This window comes from Phalacrocorax aristotelis, chromosome 6 (genome assembly GCF_949628215.1).
Source record: "Phalacrocorax aristotelis chromosome 6, bGulAri2.1, whole genome shotgun sequence".
In the NCBI taxonomy this organism is placed as follows: domain Eukaryota; kingdom Metazoa; phylum Chordata; class Aves; order Suliformes; family Phalacrocoracidae; genus Phalacrocorax; species Phalacrocorax aristotelis.
In genome coordinates, this window is record NC_134281.1 from 24,596,793 (window position 1) to 24,613,911 (window position 17,119).

The following is a 17,119-nucleotide window of genomic DNA, read 5'->3' on the forward strand; positions in this document are numbered from 1 at the left end:
CAAAGAATGTATTGCCTTTCAGGTTTTTTTCAATAACTCTCAGAATAATCTTCTCCATAATTTTACCAGGCATAGAAGTGAGACTGACAGGCATGAAGTTACTGGCATCATCCCTGTTGTCCTTCTTGGAGACTGGGATGTTTGCCAGCTTCCAGTCAACTGGGATCTCTCCAGATTCCCAGGAGCATTGAAAAATCATTGAGAGAGGCCTCGCTATGACATCAACTAGCTCTTTAAGTACCCTTGGATGAATCCCATCAAGCCCCATAGACTTACAGGGATCTAGGTGTAGCAGCAAGTCCTGCACAAGGTCAGGGTTTATTAGGAGTTTATCATTCCCACAGTCATTGTTCCCTAGCCCAGGGCTCTGGGCAACCCTGAGCCCACCATCGGTGTTGAAGACAGAGGTGAAGAAAGCATTAAATGTCTCTGCCTTACATATGTCCTTGCTTGTGAGGTGACCATTCTCATCAAGCAATGGGCCAATGTTATTTATAGCTTTAACCTGCCTTTTGCCATTAACGTATTTTAAAAAGCCCAACCTAATAGCTTTCACAGTACTGGCCAGCTTCAACTCTAACTGAGCTTTGGACACAGGTATTTCCTCCTTGCAGTGGCGAACAGCATCCCTGTAGACCTCCCATGTCGCCTGACCTTCCTTCCACTGGCCATATACTTTCTTTTTTCTCCTTATTTCAAGAAAAATATCCCTGCTCAGCCTAGCCAGCCTTTTGCCTCACCTGCTTGACATCCTACACTTGGGGATTGCCTGCTCCTGTGCTTTAAAGAGGTGGTACTTAAAAAGCGACCAACACTGATGGACTCCAGCACCTTCAAAAGCTTTTTCACAGGGGACCTTACTAAGTACTTCATTGAGCAACCTGAAATTTGCTCCACACATGTCCACAGTTGAGGTCTTCCTGACAAAACTCAACTTTTTTTCCTTTAAAAACATTATCCCTTGTCCTATCACAACAGGCCCTCCTAAAAACTCTCTCCACATCTTCCTTACAAGCCCCCTTTAAGTATCGAGAGGCTAAAGGAGGTCTCCTCACACATATCTCAAGTCTGAACAACCGCAACTCTCTCAGCCTTTCTTCATAGGAAAGATGAATTTGTGGCACTCCTCTGCACCTGATCCAGCCCACCCGCCTTCAGGCCTAATGGTCCAGCCCTCCAGAAGGGGCTGAAGACAGCGCTGCCAGGGGAGGGCTTGGGGGTGCAATTACAGAGCAGGCTTACCAGTGGTGCACAGGATGGGCTGACGTTCCAAATTGCTCCTCCAGATGTGGTCGGCGAGACAACCCAAAGTGTTTCCAACCCCCAGAGCACCACTAGTTTTCTCTGACCTTAAGACGCGTGAAGAGGCTGTATGATAGGCACAGCAGCAGCCATCATTTCCGTGCCACTTACGATAGTGTTGTGCTATGTCATGATCCGGTGGCAGAGGAATAGAAGATGGTGAATCATACATTTTGCCTCCTCGTGACTGCTTCCTTTGACGACTGCTCGTCATAGCCATGAAGCATTCCTAGTCAGGCTGCTGTGGAGGGGCTAGTTAGGGCTTGGCCAAAAGCTCTGCTGAAGCTTCTGCTGCTATTGGGTGCTTTATCTGGCATCTTGATTCCTGGGCCTTCATCCTGGGAGCCCGCTCTGACTGGAGCCAGTGTCAGCTCAAACTGACCCTGCCTGGACAAGAGCAGCCCCTTCACGAGAGCCAGGCCAGGGACAAAAACTAGTGGGGATGAGCTTGCCCTAGAGCGCAATACACGCACTAGCACCAACTCCTGACCAGCGAACCTGCCCAGAGGAAATGCCCCTTCTCGCTGGGGCCATGAGGTGCAGGCGTCCACCTGGGCCAAGGTGTGCCGGCAGCTCACCCGTGCAGGGCAGCCTTGCCAGCTCAGGGCTGTGCTGTGGATTGGAGAGTCCCTGTGTCTCATCTGGAGCTAAGGGCCTCAGCAGCCTCTTCTCTCCACAGGCATGCCTCTGCAGCTTCAGAAGTCTGCCAGGAAACGGGTAGCTGCCCTTTGCGCCCGCAGAGCCGGACCCACCGGCCCAGCAACCCTGAGAGCTGGACCCAACGCCAGCGGCCGCCACTTGTGCATGGGAAACCGGCACGCCCGCCCTCCCCACGGCCCCTGCGCCCCCCCAGCCTGACCCCAGCAGCCTTCTTGCAGCGGGACCGGCCCAGCACCCTCCAGCACCAGCCCCAGCCTAAACGGCCCCCCCGCCCCCCAAGACCGATGGTCCGGCCCCCCGGCAGGGGCTGAAGGCAGCCCCGCCAGGGGAGGGCTTGGGGGTGCGCTGACAGAACCCCCACCAACAGCTTCGGGGATCCGCCGTTTCTCTACAAATAAAGAGGGACAGAGCTGGCGCACAAGTCTCCGGGTGGTACAAACAGCAAACCCCAGGAGGCACCAGCACCAGCTGAGCTCCGCAGCCGGGCGCAGCCACGGATGCCCACTGTGTCGGCAGGCAGGAGACAGGCACGGGTGGGCCCATGTCCCAGCCCTTGGACAGAGCTGCCGAATGGGACATGCTTCCCTCTCCGGGAGGGCAGCTCCACCGGCTGTTCCCCAGTAGCTCTCCACGAATGCCCTCAGAGCTGTCCCCATGCAGACTCAGCCCCGTCAAGAGGTCACAGCATGGCTGTAACGTCACAGAGCCTTGTGGTGCTACACTGGCCATGAGCACCGACCACCCAGTCCCGACATCAGAGGAGTAGCAGCATGGCCATGGCCACCACCCGCCGCATCTTCCTCCTCCTCCTCCTCCTGGTGGCCCTGCATGCCAGGGCTGCCCAGGCTGCTCCATGGCAAGCACTGGAAGCAGGTAAGCAGGCAGCGCTGGTGCAGCCTTTCATAGGCCAGGGGGCATGGGTGATGGGTTTTTTCCTCCGGACCTTTAACGAGGCTTACCTCTGTGTGTGTGAGAGAGCTCTCCCAAGAAGAAAGCCCCAAAGGGCCGTATGTTGGCCCGGCTGCTCCTCAACGGGTGTTGCACATGGCCTGCAAAGAGTGTCTGAAGAGATGCCAGGAGCCACCCAAGACGTCCCCGGGTCCCTCTGCAGCTTTGCCACTCCCCACCTACATCTGGCTCCCACCTTGTTACCTGACCCCCTTCCAGTGTCTGCAGTTCACAAAGGCAGAAGTGGATCCCAACATGCGATGGAAACATTTCTCATCTGTGCTTGCTTCTAGGCGAGGGGCGTGCCAACAATTATCCAGCTTCTCGCCTCGATGTTGGTTTGGAGACCTTGGGGCATCCTAGAGGTAAGGGCTCAGCATCCCTTTCCTTGAAAGAATTAACATTGACACTGTGGCAAGAGCTTAGTCATGTGCCATTTTCCTGAAGGTCCTCTCGAAGTCGAGAGCTTCCCGACTTCTTGGCCTCTTCCTGTCCCCGAGCCTGAGAGCAATCCCACAGGTTAGGCAGTGGGAGGAGGGAGCAGTCACCTTTTAATCTTCTTGCCATGCGAAATGCAAGCTGCTCCTTCCGTGGCCGATGATGCGCAGACAACAGGTGATGGAGGCTTCTCTGGGTGTTTAGTTACAGACGTGCCCGTAGGGAGGACTTCTGCGGCTCCTCGGCTGGATGCTGTGCTACAGCGCGGCTGGCATCGCAGGGGTGAGTGGTCCGTCTCCGCTGACCTTGCAGGCTAAGCACTGGTTGCCTGTAATTTATTCCTGTGAAATTGCACCAAATGCTTTCCCTGAAGGTCCTCCAAGAGCCAGGTACCAAGCTGAAGGAGGGAAAAAGTCCCCGGAGCCATCGCATGCCCTAAGGCAAATGCTGGAAGAACTGGAGAGAGGACACGGTGGGTGTCTTTCGCTCTGCCTTAGCCGTGAGATGTGACAACCGGAGGTTTTACATACAAGTCTGGGCACGCTGTAGCCTGCACAGCAGGAAGGGATCGATCAGGGCCTCGTTGCAGCAACACTGGCTTTCACACCTTGCAGGTGCTGGCAAGCCATAGAGATGGCGCAGAGCCTTTGCTGCCTGTTGTGCTTCAGGCCGAGTGCCAGAGGCAGCTGCAGTCCCAGCTTGCCCAGTACGGCTCAGAGGCGGCTTGTGCAGATGTCGCAGGCAGATTGGAGGGCCTGGCGCGTGCTGCACTTGTGCTCAGCTCACGCGCAGCACTGCTTGCCCACTGAGAGCCGGTTCCAGGTGGGGGTGAGGTCCCAAGCAGTGCTGCTTGCCCTTTCCTAGTGCTGAAGGTCGGGCGGAGATGCTGACTCAGCAGGCTTTCTGCCTTGTGCTCGATTTCCCATCTGCAGACCGATAGCTGGGATGGGACGAATGTGACCGATGCTGGGGCTTACAGGGAAGGGCAGGAGGGCCTTGCATAGGAGCCCTGCTCAGAAGGGCTGTTTCCCCGGCTGGCCTGGCTGCATCTTCTTCCCATCCTCTTTGAAGGAAGGCATTTAGCATCACCTTACCGTTTCCCAAAAACGCACTACGTGCTATGCGAGCCAGGAGATCGCGTGCAATTTCCTGGTCTCCCAGCAGGTCAGGCCTGGCTGTTGTTTGGACTATTGACTAGGCGCAGCCCCAAAAGCCCCGGCAATTTGTCTAAACCTTATTACCCATGCCTTTGAGAAGCACTGCCTCCCAAAGATGCCACCTCCCTGATGGGGAAGGCTTCCATCTAATCCAACTGTCCCACTTGGTTTCTCAAGGGACGGACCGAGAGGCTGCGCAGAAGGAGGCGTTTTTGGAAGGAAGCAGTGGTTCCCTGCCAGCCTCTGCTGAAGAAACAGAGGCGATGCAAGCCAACGGCATGCCAGGTAATTGCCGTCCCGTGGTCAGGCGGTGTCACCCATTGGGATCGCTATGTGTCAGCAGGCTCCTCCCCCAGTGCCGGCTCTGGCACGACACAGCAGCAGCCAAAGATGAAAGGGTTTTGGGTTCGAGGGATCGGGAACACGTTTCGCAGACGGTGGGAAACGTGACTCTTGCACAAACATACCTCCCGCTGTGGCTGCATCCCAGCGCTTGCCGTGAGTCCCTAGAGGCCCAAGGCACAAGAGCAGCACAGAGCGGGATCCCTCCCATGAGCTGAGGTCCAGAGCAATGCCCTGACTCCCCGACTGGGCAGGGCCTAGAGGGAACCTCCCCGTCCTCCTGCACCTGCTGCGCCTGGGCCGTGCCGAGGCTTTACCTGTCATCTCTGCTTTTTGCCAGGGCTGTCAAAGGCCAGAGGAGACCACCATGGCAGCGTACATGAATTTTTCCGCACAGACTCAGGTACTGAGCAGTCTCGCTGGGGTCCCTAAGCGGGAGACACGTCCCAAAACCTGGGAGCGGCTGCAGGTGGTGCCCATGCTGGAGAAGAGGCAGAAGGGGAGAGCAAGGCTCAAGGGTCTCTTGAGAAGGCCTGACTCAGTCCCCTCGGGGTGTGGGGCCTGGCCTGGAGGGAGGGAGGGAGGGAGGGTAGCGCGTGCCCCCCCCTGCTGCAGGGATGGTTTTTGTCCGTATCCCTCGAAGGAGCAACTGCTCAAGCAGCTGTGCTCCCCTGCCATGGTCTCCTGCCGGCCGCGTGAGTTTTGGTTGGTGGGACAGCCTGTTCCAAAGGGTGGGAGTGTACCTCCAGGCACCAGCACTGGGGGAAACAGAGACCTTCCTGGACAAATCAGACATGCCGCGGGCTTCCCAGTGGTGCACAGGACGAACTAACGTTCCAAATTGCTCCTCCAGATGTGGTCGGCGAGACAACCCCAAGTGTTTCCAACCCCCAGAACACTGCAAGTTTTTACTGTCCCCAACATGTGCGAAGAGCCTGTATGATAGTCACAGCGGGAGTCGCCGTTTCCGTGCCACTTGAGATAGCATTGTGCTATTTCATGATCCGGTTGTGGAAGCACTTCTAATAGTGAGTAGTTGATTTCCGCACCGACTGCTTCCTTCCATGGCTGCTCATCGTAGCCACGAAGCATTCCTAGTCAGGCTGCTGTGGAGGGGCTAGTTAGTTAGGGCTTGGCCAAAAAACTCTGCTGAGGTTTCTGCTGCTGTCAGATGCTTTAATTGGCGTCTTGACTCCCGGGCCTTTGTCTCGAGAGCCCGCTCTCACTGGAGCCAGTGTCAGCTCAAACCGACCCTGCCTGGACAAGAGCAGCCCCAGGAGCGCCAGCCATCGGCAAACCAAGGTCAGGGATGAGAAATAGCAGGGGTGAGCTTGCCCTAGAAAGCGAGACATGTGCTAGCGCCCACTCCTGACCAGCAAAGCTGCCCCGAGGAATGCCCCTTCTCGCTGGGGCCATGAGGTGCAGGCGTCCACCTGGGCCAAGGTGTGCCAGCAGCTCAGCCCTTGCTGGGGCGCCTTGCCATCTCAGGGCCGTGCTGTGGATTGGAGAGTCCCCGTGTCCCATCTGGAGCTGAGGGCCTCAGCAGCCTCTTCTCTCCACAGGCATGCCTCTGCAGCTTCAGAAGCCCGCCGGGAAACCAGCAGCTACCCCTCGCGCCCGCAGAGCCGGACCCGCCGGCCCAGCACCCCTGAGAGCTGGACCCAACAACAGCGGCCGCCGCTTGTGCGTGGGAAACCGGCACGCCCGCCCTCCCCACGGCCCCTGCGCCCCCCCAGCCTGACCCCAGCAGCCTTCTTGCAGCGGGACCGGCCCAGCACCCTCCAGCACCAGCCCCAGCCTAAACGGCCCCCCCGCCCCCCAAGACCGATGGTCCAGCCCCCCGGCAGGGGCTGAAGGCAGCCCCGCCAGGGGAGGGCTTGGGGGTGCGCTGACAGAACCCCCACCAACAGCTTCGGGGATCAGCCGTTTCTCTACAAATAAAGAGGGACAGAGCTGGCACACACGTTTCCGGTGGTACAAACAGCAAACCCCAGGAGGCACCAGCACCGGCTGAGCTCCGCAGCCGGGCGCAGCCGCGGATGCCCACTGTGTCGGCAGGCAGGAGCCAGGCACGAGGCTCCTCCGGCCAGCGGCGGGGCCCCGAGGGGCTGGGGCAGCCCACGGCCATGGCCAGCAACACCAACCTGACCCACACGCGGTGCGGGAGGCAGTGACGGGGGCCCAACCTGGCCAGTTACACGGCCCGGTGAGGGTCCGTGGGCTCAGTAAACGATTGTTGCAGCGGGATCATCTGGCCACAGCGGACCTCCTCAGATGGCATACCCAGGAAAAGGGGGGAGCCATCAAATGCAGCTCCAGGGGCACAAGCCTGACAAGCAAATGTACTGGAGGCAAAACAAGGTCCTCATTAATTGATGGGCCCTTGATGGGCCCTAATTGATGGGCCATCACCAATTGGGGGTGCTGCAAAGGGTCTCCACACCTGGCTGCTGAGCCTGCTGTTAAGCAGCTCCCTGAGCCAGGCCTTTACTGCCTCGGCAGTAAGAAAGTGGTGACCACCCCCACTGCTTGAAAGGCTGCCTGAGGCATTTGTAAGAGTTCAGCTGTGCTGCTCAGGCTGCGGCCACTGTTCACAGGACACCAAAGCAAACCACACACTGACAACCAAGGCCCTTTGCTGGTGCAGATCAGGCACTTTGGGCGAGGTACAAGAGTAAGCACGTGGCTTTTTAGACTAAAGGGAGGCTGGGCCCGCTCTTAGTTCTGAGGCCTTGGCTTAGATCGCAGTTATTATTGCCATCAAGGTGTAAAAGTGTTGAGGGGGAAAGGGGTTTAACGCTTCTCCTCCAGAAGCCTGGATGATGGTTTTGCCCTCCAGTGCTTCAGCGCGGGCTTCCCCTGTTTGCGTGTGAGCTCTCCGGGTCAGCGAGCCCAAGGGGCCGTACGTTGGTCCACCCGCTCCTCGACGGCTGTTGCACATGGCCTGGAAAGAGTGTCTGGAGAGCTGCCAGGAGCCAGCCAAGAGGTCACCAGGCTCCTCCGCTGCTCACCAAATTGGTGCTGTAGGTCACAGGGGCATGGGAGAGCACACAGGAGAAGTATCACGTGCTGGCCTTGCTCCAATGTGCCACCCTGGGCTTCGCCCACAGGCAAGGGACCCTAGGCTAGGCCAGCTTCGGGTTTGATGCCTCCCTCCTGTTGAGAGAACAGCAGGACTGCGGTCTTTCGTTCCAGCCATTTGTCACAGGCTCATTGATAGCATGAAGGTGCCCTAACTTTAGACACCTGGGCTGCTGCCACCTGCTCCAGTCCCCTCATCTTCATCTTTTTGGCCCTGCTCTGCGCCCGCTCCAGAAGGTCCCTGTCCTTCCTATGCTCTTTATTACCACCGTACACCCCGTGGGATAAACACCAGGGGAGAACCGCAGCTGAAGTCAATGTAATAGGAAAGACCCAGCCTGCCCCTGTGCAAAAGACAAGAGCAGAAAGGGGAAATTGGCCAGCACCCTCAGTCAACACTGAGCACAAGAGTTGGCGGAAGATGCGGTTAGACAAAGGGCTCCCTTCCAGTCCCTCAGAAAGGGCTGCCAACTCCCATTTTATGGTAATTGGTTGTATTTCCCTCATGAATTCCTCATCATGGTCCTCCGGGGTCTGTGTTGGGAAATGGAGTGACACCGTACGACATGGGATCCAGCGGATGTTAGGGGTGTGACCCCAAATCCATCAGCGCTGAACCGAGCCTGCCACCATGCGGGGAGCTGGGGTCAGAGCTTGATCCGTGGAGCCGCTGCCCCCACCGCTCAGGCTGCCAGGCCTGAGCCAATGGCTGCAATTAGGGATTGATTCTTGACAACGCTCCTCCTTCACACGCAAACCTAACTAGCGATGGCACGTCAGGACACTTAGCAAAGGACAGCCTCCACTGAGCAAACGTTGCCTTAGCATGTAACACAAAGCCAATATGTAGTTAAAAGGATGCCAGTGTCTGTTCAGGACCGCACAATGACTTTCCAGGGTTACTTGCTTGGGGTGGGACGCTCCAGCCCTCGCTGGGAGCTGGCACACTCTTTCTCAGGTTATTTCCATTTTCCTTCTGGAGGGCCAAAGAACAGAGGAAAAAAAACTCCCCAGCAGGCCAGGGCTTGACCAAAGCCCGTGGAGAAGGTAGTCCCAACAGTCAGCTAGTCAGCCTGCTAGGAGAACATGACGAGTTGGGCATAAGCAGGCAAGTCCTTCATTTCGCTTTCATTTGTGGTAGTGGAGGGACCAGGCACTCTCAGGCACTAAAGTTAATGCAAGTTCTGCTCCACTCCACCCAAAACAGCTCCGAGCAATACTTTTTCCTCTGCCACGCTCTTTCAGAGGCAAAAGCCCTTTGGCTTATCCTAACACATATTTCGCGTTCAGATTGACTTGGTCTTTGCAGTCGATGCTCCCAGCACCCTGAATCATAGCATCACAGAATGGTTTGGGTTGCGAGGGACCTTTAAAGGCCATCTAGCCCAACCCCCCCTGCAATGAGCAGGGCCATCTGCAACTACATCAGGCTGCTCAGAGCCCCGTCCAACTTGACCGTCAATGTTTCCAGGGATGGGACAGCTACCACCTCCCGGGGCAACCTGTGCCGGTGTTTCACCACCCTCAGCATAAAAAATGTCTTCCTTATATCTGCTCTGAATCTACCCTCTTTTAGTTTAAAACCACTACCCCTTGCCCTATCACAAGAGGCCCTCCTAAAAACTCTCTCTCCATCTTTCTTACAAGCCCCCTGCAAGTATCGAGAGGCCGCAAGGAGGTCTCCCCGCAGCCTTCTCTTCAGTTGGGCTGAACAACCCAACTCCCTCGGCCTTTCCTCATAGGAGAGGTGTTCCAGCCCTCTGGTCACTTTTGTGGCCCTCCTCTGGACCAGCTCCAACAGGTCCATGCCTTCCCTGTGCTGAGGGCTCCAGAGCTGGATGCAGTACTGCAGGTGGGGTCTCACCAGAGCGGAGTAGAGGGGCAGAATCATCTCCCTCCACCTGCTGCCCACCCTTCTTTTGATGCAGCCCAGGATAACATTGCTTTGTGGGCTGCGAGTGCTCATTGCCGGCTCCTGTGAAGCTTTTCATCCACCAGTACCCCCAAGTCCTTTTCCACAGGTCTGCTCTCAATCCCTTCATCCCCCAGGCTCTATTGATACCGGGGCTTGCCCCGACCCAGGTGCAGGACCCTGCACTTGGCCTTGCTGAACCGCGTGATGTTCCCATGGGCCCACTTCTCGAGCTTGCCCAGCTCCCTCTGGATGGCACCCCATCCCTCAGGCGTGTCAGCCGCACCACTCAGCTTGCTGTCGTCTGCAATTTGCTGAGGGGGCACTCAATCCCGCTGTCTATGCCATTGATGAAGATGTTAAACAGTACTCGTCCCAGTACAGACCCCTGAGGGACACCACTCGTCCCTGATCTCCATCTGGACACTGAGCCATTGACCACAACCCTCTGGATGCGACCATCCAGCCAATTCCTTATCCACCAAGCAGTCCATCCATCAGATCCATAGCTCTCTAATCTAGAGAGAAGGATGATATGGGGGACTGTGTCAAAGGCCTTTTGGAAGTCCAGCTAGATGACATCTGTAGCTCTTCCCTTGTCCACTGATGTAGTCACTCCATCATAGAAGGCCACTAGGTTGGTCAGGTGGCATATACACACCCTGTGCTCTCCTGGGTTCCCTTTTGCATGTCAAATAATTGGAGAGAGTACTCTTCTGTTTTAAGGATTGACTTTGCTCTTTCAGGAGCCTGACAGAGCGTACTCCCTTAAATTTCACACGAAGAAGGAATGGAAAAGTCAAGGCTTCATCTTTGGTGGAAAACAAAAGTGGCTCGTTAGCCCTGGGGTCCCCCAAGGCACCAAACTGGGCTCCAGCCTGGAAGCTGCTGACGGAAGGGGATCTTGCACTTGTCTTGAGACTGAAATAGCTCACTCTTCAGCCTCACGAGCTGTTGCTAACAGCCCCCAAGGAGGTCAGAAAGCCCTTGGCTGTGGTTTCTGGTTGTTCTGGGGGACTGTGAACTCCTTGCTGCCCCTGTGACAGTGCCCAGAAAACAGGGCAGAGCTGTGGGCTCAGCCCTGGCTGGGCCTGTGTCCCAGCCCTTGGACAGAGCTGCCCGACAGGATGTGCTCCCCTCCCAAAGAGGGCAGCTCCCCTGGCTGTGCTCCAGCGGCTCTCCATGAGCGCCCTGAGGGCCATCCCCACACAGCCTCAGCCAGGCTGTGAGGTCACAGCAGGGCTATGACATCACAGAGCCGTGCTGGCTATAAATACTGACCTCTCAGCCCCCGGACCTATCTGCTGCAGCAGCAGCGGCAGCGGCAGCAGCGGCAGCAGCAACCACACGGCCATGGCCATCACCCGCCACCTCCTCCTTGTCCTCCTCGTCCTGGTGGCCCTGCATGCCAGGGCTGCCCAGGCTGCTCCATGGCAAGCACTGGAAGCAGGTAAGCAGGCAGCGCTGGTGCAGCCTTTCATGGGCCAGGGGGCTCTTCTCCCCAAGAAGCGTGGGTGATGGGTTTTTTCCCTCCAGACCTCTAGCGAGGCTTACCTCTGTGTGTGTGAGAGAGCTCTCCCAAGAAGAAAGCCCCAAAGGGCCGTATGTTGGCCCGGCCGCTCCTCAACGGGTGTTGCACATGGCCTGCAAAGAGTGTCTGAAGAGATGCCAGGAGCCACCCAAGACGTCCCCGGGTCCCTCTGCAGCTTTGCCACTCCCCACCTACATCTGGCTCCCACCTTGTTACCTGACCCCCTTCCAGTGTCTGCAGTTCACAAAGGCAGAAGTGGATCCCAACATGCGATGGAAACATTTCTCATCTGTGCTTGCTTCTAGGCGAGGGGCGTGCCAACAATTATCCAGCTTCTCGCCTCGATGTTGGTTTGGAGACCTTGGGGCATCCTAGAGGTAAGGGCTCAGCATCCCTTTCCTTGAAAGAATTAACATTGACACTGTGGCAAGAGCTTAGTCATGTGCCATTTTCCTGAAGGTCCTCTCGAAGTCGAGAGCTTCCCGACTTCTTGGCCTCTTCCTGTCCCCGAGCCTGAGAGCAATCCCACAGGTTAGGCAGTGGGAGGAGGGAGCAGTCACCTTTTAATCTTCTTGCCATGCGAAATGCAAGCTGCTCCTTCCGTGGCCGATGATGCGCAGACAACAGGTGATGGAGGCTTCTCTGGGTGTTTAGTTACAGACGTGCCCGTAGGGAGGACTTCTGCGGCTCCTCGGCTGGATGCTGTGCTACAGCGCAGCTGGCATCGCAGGGGTGAGTGGTCCATCTCCGCTGACCTTGCAGGCTAAGCACTGGTTGCCTGTAATTTATTCCTGTGAAATTGCACCAAATGCTTTCCCTGAAGGTCCTCCAAGAGCCAGGTACCAAGCTGAAGGAGGGAAAAAGTCCCCGGAGCCATCGCATGCCCTAAGGCAAATGCTGGAAGAACTGGAGAGAGGACACGGTGGGTGTCTTTCGCTCTGCCTTAGCCGTGAGATGTGACAACCGGAGGTTTTACATACAAGTCTGGGCACGCTGTAGCCTGCACAGCAGGAAGGGATCGATCAGGGCCTCGTTGCAGCAACACTGGCTTTCACACCTTGCAGGTGCTGGCAAGCCATAGAGATGGCGCAGAGCCTTTGCTGCCTGTTGTGCTTCAGGCCGAGTGCCAGAGGCAGCTGCAGTCCCAGCTTGCCCAGTACGGCTCAGAGGCGGCTTGTGCAGATGTCGCAGGCAGATTGGAGGGCCTGGCGCGTGCTGCACTTGTGCTCAGCTCACGCGCAGCACTGCTTGCCCACTGAGAGCCGGTTCCAGGTGGGGGTGAGGTCCCAAGCAGTGCTGCTTGCCCTTTCCTAGTGCTGAAGGTCGGGCGGAGATGCTGACTCAGCAGGCTTTCTGCCTTGTGCTCGATTTCCCATCTGCAGACCGATAGCTGGGATGGGACGAATGTGACCGATGCTGGGGCTTACAGGGAAGGGCAGGAGGGCCTTGCATAGGAGCCCTGCTCAGAAGGGCTGTTTCCCCGGCTGGCCTGGCTGCATCTTCTTCCCATCCTCTTTGAAGGAAGGCATTTAGCATCACCTTACCGTTTCCCAAAAACGCACTACGTGCTATGCGAGCCAGGAGATCGCGTGCAATTTCCTGGTCTCCCAGCAGGTCAGGCCTGGCTGTTGTTTGGACTATTGACTAGGCGCAGCCCCAAAAGCCCCGGCAATTTGTCTAAACCTTATTACCCATGCCTTTGAGAAGCACTGCCTCCCAAAGATGCCACCTCCCTGATGGGGAAGGCTTCCATCTAATCCAACTGTCCCACTTGGTTTCTCAAGGGACGGACCGAGAGGCTGCGCAGAAGGAGGCGTTTTTGGAAGGAAGCAGTGGTTCCCTGCCAGCCTCTGCTGAAGAAACAGAGGCGATGCAAGCCAACGGCATGCCAGGTAATTGCCGTCCCGTGGTCAGGCGGTGTCACCCATTGGGATCGCTATGTGTCAGCAGGCTCCTCCCCCAGTGCCGGCTCTGGCACGACACAGCAGCAGCCAAAGATGAAAGGGTTTTGGGTTCGAGGGATCGGGAACACGTTTCGCAGACGGTGGGAAACGTGACTCTTGCACAAACATACCTCCCGCTGTGGCTGCATCCCAGCGCTTGCCGTGAGTCCCTAGAGGCCCAAGGCACAAGAGCAGCACAGAGCGGGATCCCTCCCATGAGCTGAGGTCCAGAGCAATGCCCTGACTCCCCGACTGGGCAGGGCCTAGAGGGAACCTCCCCGTCCTCCTGCACCTGCTGCGCCTGGGCCGTGCCGAGGCTTTACCTGTCATCTCTGCTTTTTGCCAGGGCTGTCAAAGGCCAGAGGAGACCACCATGGCAGCGTACATGAATTTTTCCGCACAGACTCAGGTACTGAGCAGTCTCGCTGGGGTCCCTAAGCGGGAGACATGTCCCAAAACCTGGGAGCGGCTGCAGGTGGTGCCCATGCTGGAGAAGAGGCAGAAGGGGAGAGCAAGGCTCAAGGGTCTCTTGAGAAGGCCTGACTCAGTCCCCTCGGGGTGTGGGGCCTGGCCTGGAGGGAGGGAGGGAGGGAGGGTAGCGCGTGCCCCCCCCTGCTGCAGGGATGGTTTTTGTCCGTATCCCTCGAAGGAGCGACTGCTCAAGCAGCTGTGCTCCCCTGCCATGGTCTCCTGCCGGCCGCGTGAGTTTTGGTTGGTGGGACAGCCTGTTCCAAAGGGTGGGAGTGTACCTCCAGGCACCAGCACTGGGGGGAAACAGAGACCTTCCTGGACAAATCAGACATGCCGCGGGCTTCCCAGTGGTGCACAGGACGAACTAACGTTCCAAATTGCTCCTCCAGATGTGGTCGGCGAGACAACCCCAAGTGTTTCCAACCCCCAGAACACTGCAAGTTTTTACTGTCCCCAACATGTGCGAAGAGCCTGTATGATAGTCACAGCGGGAGTCGCCGTTTCCGTGCCACTTGAGATAGCATTGTGCTATTTCATGATCCGGTTGTGGAAGCACTTCTAATAGTGAGTAGTTGATTTCCGCACCGACTGCTTCCTTCCATGGCTGCTCATCGTAGCCACGAAGCATTCCTAGTCAGGCTGCTGTGGAGGGGCTAGTTAGTTAGGGCTTGGCCAAAAAACTCTGCTGAGGTTTCTGCTGCTGTCAGATGCTTTAATTGGCGTCTTGACTCCCGGGCCTTTGTCTCGAGAGCCCGCTCTCACTGGAGCCAGTGTCAGCTCAAACCGACCCTGCCTGGACAAGAGCAGCCCCAGGAGCGCCAGCCATCGGCAAACCAAGGTCAGGGATGAGAAATAGCAGGGGTGAGCTTGCCCTAGAAAGCGAGACATGTGCTAGCGCCCACTCCTGACCAGCAAAGCTGCCCCGAGGAATGCCCCTTCTCGCTGGGGCCATGAGGTGCAGGCGTCCACCTGGGCCAAGGTGTGCCAGCAGCTCAGCCCTTGCTGGGGCGCCTTGCCATCTCAGGGCCGTGCTGTGGATTGGAGAGTCCCCGTGTCCCATCTGGAGCTGAGGGCCTCAGCAGCCTCTTCTCTCCACAGGCATGCCTCTGCAGCTTCAGAAGCCCGCCGGGAAACCAGCAGCTACCCCTCGCGCCCGCAGAGCCGGACCCGCCGGCCCAGCACCCCTGAGAGCTGGACCCAACAACAGCGGCCGCCGCTTGTGCGTGGGAAACCGGCACGCCCGCCCTCCCCACGGCCCCTGCGCCCCCCCAGCCTGACCCCAGCAGCCTTCTTGCAGCGGGACCGGCCCAGCACCCTCCAGCACCAGCCCCAGCCTAAACGGCCCCCCCGCCCCCCAAGACCGATGGTCCAGCCCCCTGGCAGGGGCTGAAGGCAGCCCCGCCAGGGGAGGGCTTGGGGGTGCGCTGACAGAACCCCCACCAACAGCTTCGGGGATCAGCCGTTTCTCTACAAATAAAGAGGGACAGAGCTGGCACACACGTTTCCGGTGGTACAAACAGCAAACCCCAGGAGGCACCAGCACCGGCTGAGCTCCGCAGCCGGGCGCAGCCGCGGATGCCCACTGTGTCGGCAGGCAGGAGCCAGGCACGAGGCTCCTCCGGCCAGCGGCGGGGCCCCGAGGGGCTGGGGCAGCCCACAGCCATGGCCAGCAACACCAACCTGACCCACACGCGGTGCGGGAGGCAGTGACGGGGGCCCAACCTGGCCAGTTACACGGCCCGGTGAGGGTCCGTGGGCTCAGTAAACGATTGTTGCAGCGGGATCATCTGGCCACAGCGGACCTCCTCAGATGGCATACCCAGGAAAAGGGGGGAGCCATCAAATGCAGCTCCAGGGGCACAAGCCTGACAAGCAAATGTACTGGAGGCAAAACAAGGTCCTCATTAATTGATGGGCCCTTGATGGGCCCTAATTGATGGGCCATCACCAATTGGGGGTGCTGCAAAGGGTCTCCACACCTGGCTGCTGAGCCTGCTGTTAAGCAGCTCCCTGAGCCAGGCCTTTACTGCCTCGGCAGTAAGAAAGTGGTGACCACCCCACTGCTTGAAAGGCTGCCTGAGGCATTTGTAAGAGTTCAGCTGTGCTGCTCAGGCTGCGGCCACTGTTCACAGGACACCAAAGCAAACCACACACTGACAACCAAGGCCCTTTGCTGGTGCAGATCAGGCACTTTGGGCGAGGTACAAGAGTAAGCACGTGGCTTTTTAGACTAAAGGGAGGCTGGGCCCGCTCTTAGTTCTGAGGCCTTGGCTTAGATCGCAGTTATTATTGCCATCAAGGTGTAAAAGTGTTGAGGGGGAAAGGGGTTTAACGCTTCTCCTCCAGAAGCCTGGATGATGGTTTTGCCCTCCAGTGCTTCAGCGCGGGCTTCCCCTGTTTGCGTGTGAGCTCTCCGGGTCAGCGAGCCCAAGGGGCCGTACGTTGGTCCACCCGCTCCTCGACAGCTGTTGCACATGGCCTGGAAAGAGTGTCTGGAGAGCTGCCAGGAGCCAGCCAAGAGGTCACCAGGCTCCTCCGCTGCTCACCAAATTGGTGCTGTAGGTCACAGGGGCATGGGAGAGCACACAGGAGAAGTATCACGTGCTGGCCTTGCTCCAATGTGCCACCCTGGGCTTCGCCCACAGGCAAGGGACCCTAGGCTAGGCCAGCTTCGGGTTTGATGCCTCCCTCCTGTTGAGAGAACAGCAGGACTGCGGTCTTTCGTTCCAGCCATTTGTCACAGGCTCATTGATAGCATGAAGGTGCCCTAACTTTAGACACCTGGGCTGCTGCCACCTGCTCCAGTCCCCTCATCTTCATCTTTTTGGCCCTGCTCTGCGCCCGCTCCAGAAGGTCCCTGTCCTTCCTATGCTCTTTATTACCACCGTTACACCCCGTGGGATAAACACCAGGGGAGAACCGCAGCTGAAGTCAATGTAATAGGAAAGACCCAGCCTGCCCCTGTGCAAAAGACAAGAGCAGAAAGGGGAAATTGGCCAGCACCCTCAGTCAACACTGAGCACAAGAGTTGGCGGAAGATGCGGTTAGACAAAGGGCTCCCTTCCAGTCCCTCAGAAAGGGCTGCCAACTCCCATTTTATGGTAATTGGTTGTATTTCCCTCATGAATTCCTCATCATGGTCCTCCGGGGTCTGTGTTGGAAATGGAGTGACACCGTACGACATGGGATCCAGCGGATGTTAGGGGTGTGACCCCAAATCCATCAGCGCTGAACCGAGCCTGCCACCATGCGGGGAGCTGGGGTCAGAGCTTGATCCGTGGAGCCGCTGCCCCCACCGCTCAGGCTGCCAGGCCTGAGCCAATGGCTGCAATTA

At 57.7% G+C, this 17,119-nt stretch overlaps 1 long non-coding RNA gene across 1 annotated transcript; it reads left to right on the forward strand.

The window, feature by feature from the left end:
* The first annotated feature begins 3,487 nt into the window (after positions 1 to 3,487).
* Positions 3,488 to 4,802, forward strand: LOC142058345 (uncharacterized). The gene is made up of 3 exons (XR_012660922.1): positions 3,488 to 3,630; positions 3,722 to 3,820; positions 4,683 to 4,802. It is a non-coding gene; the product is annotated as an uncharacterized LOC142058345 (long non-coding RNA).
* Positions 4,803 to 17,119: the final 12,317 nt, after the last annotated feature.